The sequence below is a fragment of the Triticum urartu genome, chromosome 5 (assembly GCF_003073215.2).
Source record: "Triticum urartu cultivar G1812 chromosome 5, Tu2.1, whole genome shotgun sequence".
NCBI lineage: Eukaryota > Viridiplantae > Streptophyta > Magnoliopsida > Poales > Poaceae > Triticum > Triticum urartu.
The window spans coordinates 572,602,270-572,607,325 of record NC_053026.1 but is presented as its reverse complement, the minus strand read 5'-3'; positions in this window follow the sequence as shown (position 1 = coordinate 572,607,325).

Below are 5,056 nucleotides of genomic sequence, written 5' to 3'. Positions count from 1 at the left end.
CACCTGAGCTACCGGCCACTTGGTGGTGTTTTTTCATATTTATTTTATGTTTCTTTTGGGCATGTTTCATGTTTTTTTTGTTGCCTAGCAGCATATTTTATTTCCGGTGCGACACTTGAACTTTTTATATGAATGTGTTGGTTATTTTATTTATAATAAAGCGGATAAAAGCCTGTTTCAAGAGGTAGTCAATAGAAATGCAAAAATATTAAAGCTTGGAAGGTGACATGCTGCACAGTTAGCGAGGAGAGAGATGAAAAGCTTTGCCTTTAAGAGACTAGATTTTGTAAATCTTGGTGTACTGCACTTTTCAAATACCCTGTTAACAAGAAGCGAGATTAAAAGCTTGCCTTTAAGAGAATGGATGTTGCAAACATGGGCGGACTACAGTCCTTATCCGTACCATCCATTACTGGATTGAGATTCTTACTACATAGTATTTTCAAAATTGTTTCCTCCCAAATGAAACAACACATGGATTTCAAACTTTCCAAGTCAACCATAAATTAAAACTACAATGTGCAGAAAAACTTTTGGATTGTTGAGGCATACTAGGTCTATCATCCGGTGATTTTTTAACGCAAAGAAGGCCAGTCTAGTTGCACCTCCAGACTACAGAAGCTATATCAGAATTAGTTTCAAGGGTTTCTCAAAAAAAAAAAACACATTCAGCGAGAGGAAGGAGATCTGTTGTTGTTGAATCAATAAGAGCCACTATATTGTCTGGCTCCCATAAAACCCTTGACTGCAACAAGAAATGGTGATTCCCTTGCATGATTCTTTGATGCTAAGTGGAAAATTGCAGGTTAACAATGACCAAGCATAGACATATTTTTGAATTCTTTATTGTGTGCACTTACACGTAGAAGTAGTCTTTGCGGCTCCCCGTTCATTTCTCCACCAAGAGTCTCAAACAGAACAACGGCAAAACTGTAGACGTTGTTGGAACAACAGCTCTCTAGCTACCTCTCCTCTCATTCGAACGGAGGTGGAAAAGAAAGAACAGTGGACACAAGATTTTCTGGCCGGCGACAAATACCGTCACGAGTGCTTAAATGCCTCAATCGTTTCTTCTTTACAATGGTTACATGGCTTACACTCAGTTCATATCATCATCGTGGCGCGGCAACAGATCGGCGCACCTCGATCAATACATTAGGGGGCCTTTTATAACATCGAGACGTGGTTTACTCCTAACATATTCCCCTAAACCACGACTTGCTCATTGTCGCCAGAGTAGGTCTTCTGTCGTCGATGCCGCCGCCACAACCATGACCTAGCCCGCGGACCCGACCTGGCGCACCGACGCCGGTTGTACCGTGCTCTGTCACGACCCTGGCGACATATGCCGAGCTCCTTCTCCGCCGGCGACACACGCCTGGCGTCCCTCTATGCCTCGCACGTCCTGCACGCACTCGACGCGCCCGACAAGCCCAACCGCATCAGTGCGTCCCACACGTCCCGCGCGCACCCGACGAGTCCGACCACACCAGACGCTCATCACGTGCTGCCTCCGCGTCCGCCATGGTAGCCACCAGCGACAAACCCCGGAAGGATGTAGCCGAACTTGAGCACGAACTCGAACACAACGGCGACATACGCCTCCTCCAACATCAACCTCACGCTTGTACGTGCGCCCATGGCCCCGACGCGCCCGACGCGTCCAGTGCGCACCCATAGCACGCACCGGTCGCGTCCGGCTCGCCGCCACGGCTTATTGCCCTACACCGCTGCGGCCTCAATCGCGGCGCAGCACCTCCATGCCGCCATGCCGCTGTGTGTCATTGAAGCCGCCACCACGCAGGTCCTCCGCGGCCTCCTCACCGTGCCACCGCAGCCACTGCGGCCTCCTCGCTGCGCTGCGCTCCTCCATAGACCAACACACGGCCCGGAGCATCTCGCAGCCGCTGGCGAACTCCGCCACCGCCGGCACGCCTACGGCAAGGAGAACGACGCCCAAGATGAACCAGCTCTGATACCAAATATTGGAACCGCAGCTCTCTAGCTACCTCTCATCTCACTCGAACGGAGGTAGAAGAAGAAGAACAGTAGACACAAGATTTTCTGGCCGGCGACAAATACCACCACGAGCGCTCAAATGCCTCAATTTTTTCTTCTTTACAATGGCTGCATGGCTTACACTCGGCTCATACCGTTATCGTGGCGCAGCAACAGACCGGCGCACCTCGATCAATACATTAGGGGGCCTTTTATACCCGGCCGCACACACACACGCGCGACTACAACCCATGCACGCACTAATCTAACCACTAATCCAACTACTACATGCATGCATGTACTTATCCACTCCTACATGCGTGCAATGCTAGCAAACAGCTCCGTGCATGCATCAACTAACTATGCTGGCTAATCTCCGTGCACCACGCACCCTCTGCAGCCCGCGCGATCCACACGCACGGGCGGTGCGCACGAACAGGAACGGCGACGGCCACGCACACGAACGCACGCGTCACACGCGCCAGCCATCACATCGAGACGTGGGTTACTCCTAACAGACGTCACACGTGAGTGTCATCTCCCCTCCCAATAGGTACTCCGGTGGTGCGTATCCTCTGGGTGCAACTCAGCCATATTAGAAAAAGGTTTTGAGCCTATATATACAAGTGTTGGAAACAAGAAAAAAAACATGTAAACTGTATGATTACATAATGCTGAGGTTAGCAATAATATATGTAGAACCATAGATCAGAAGTTTTGAGTATGAAGCAGCTCACCATGAACCGACCATGGCAAGGTTAGACTCCGGACGATCGGGGACAAATAGCTTCTGAAATCTTGGCTACCCCTTCATCATTGTGAGGGTGAGACTACCTATCTCATGAACAATGCTCTCAGCGGACCCCGCATGCATTTAGGCCACACGGTACGAAACTCTCACGGTACGAAACTCTCACGTCGAAATACGTGGTCATGAAATATTTTGGGCTTAAGACGATGAGTGTGCAATGTGTGTCACTGCACAAAACACGGAATGTTAGAAAAAAAAGAACGATCAAAATCTAAGAAATCATATGTTACGGGGCGGTGAGGGGATGACGTACTCGGGAAAGTAAGGCACGAGGAAGTTATCCTTGTCTGGGTTTGCTAGAATGACGCCTTCGAGGTATGAACTCGCGACTTGCCGATCCCCAGCGCTGCCCAAGATCTTGGCACGCATGTAGAAGGGGTCGACTATCACGATGTCCGGGGTCTTGTCTCTAATGATCCGCATCTCCATACTCAGCGAAAATAGCCGAACGAAGGTGTAGTGCAGCGGATGAAGGTTAAACATAGTGAAGATGTCATCAAACCGCAGGACGATCATACCCCCGATAGCGCTATCGACAAAGCCCTTGCCCTCTGGCACCTTGGCCACGAAAACCGGGTATGCCACATCATTCTCGGAGAGACGCCGCTTCTCCAAAGAAAGAACGCTGTCATGCAGACTCCGCATAGCACCGGTTGCAGCATTGAGTAGATTAGTCGATAGCATCGGCCTACCCACCACATGCACCCTCCTCGAGATATCCTTAGATGTACGTGGCCCGTCCTAAGCACGAATCGTACTCGGTGCCGGCTGGCTCGCACCCTTGTTATTCTTTCTTTTCTGTCCCGTCTTCTTCTGCTGTAATGGGATCGAGTTCTGCTCACAGACAGCCTTCTTGAGTGTGTTGGGGCTGATAATATTTGGCACCTCGGCTATCTGAGACTCGGTGAAGGCGGCAACTAGAGGCGTCTCCTGAGAACTAAACGCCAGACGATGCCTGTTGCAACTGGGTTTCTCCGTGGTACCGGCTAGATCTTCTTTTGCAGGGTTGGGTTCTTGAGAAGGAGGCCCCAAGAATTCGTCACCGTACCCATGTTCGTTGAAGTACTTATTGACGTTGGTAAATGTACCGTCGTTGTCGTCGTCCGGATCCTGTGCCATATGCATGTCCGGATCCTGTGCCATATCCATGTCCGGCATGTCCGGTAGCGTTGCGGGGGTCTTGCCATGGCTTGGCACCGGCACGACTGGCGGTGTTGTCTGTGGGGTGGTGTCCCCCGCCCCCAAACGAATCTGGCTCTTCGGCCAAAGCATGGGCCAGTTTATTCAAGCGCTGAGGTTCATCACATCATCTTTGTCGGCCCCATGGGGTCGATACGGAGGTAACATGTCATCGAAGCCCGGCAGCACCCGAACCATTTGAACCCTATAAACGGTGGGTGGCATCTGATTACCGTGGAACACGCGGCTGCCCGGTTGAACGATTATGCCCTTGGCGACATCGACCACGGTTCACGAAGTGCAGGAGAGTGCACAGAACGTCGGCGGCGCCCTGCGAAAACATGTAGGGCGACAGGGATGCCCAGTCAAAGGCAAGGAGATGAAGTCATCGGCCGAGAGGCTTAATTAGTTACTGTGATGGCGTCGAGCTCGGCTAATGTCGAGGCACCGCCAACGGCGGGCATGCAACTGACGGAGGGACCGCTTGCTGCCGAGGTACTGGCCGGCGTATTCTTCCCACACCCGGGTGTATTAAGCTGCAATGTCGGCGCCACCGCGGGAGACACCAATGCCGCCTCCGCCGGAGACACCAATGGCGCCGCCGGCGCGTTGCGCGAGTTGCTGCCTGTGAAGCTGGGAATCGGGGGCGGCCCCTGTTGGCCGCCCGCAATCCACGCCTGCAGCTCAGAAACCAAGGTAGGCATAATGGCGGTGATCGTCGCTCCCAGTTGGTCTTGCACTTGCTCTTCGACGATCTCCGGAATCCGCGCCACTTGTGCCTTGAGTTGTTGAACCTCGCGCTCCTGGCTTTCCGAGCTGGTCTTTCTCTCCTTTCGCCCAGCGGTATAGTACTCCGACCATTTCATAGACAAGCCTTTGCCGGCCACACGACCAGCTGACGTCGGCTTACTGAGCTTATCCTTGTTTTTCATTACGTTCAACGCCCTATTTAAAGGGGTGTCAAAGAGGAGCTCTGAGATGACCCCGCGCTACTGCTTTCAGTGTCCTGCGGAAGGAACATGAACCATTTAGAAATTTGGCTGCATTAATTAGAATGCAACCATATGG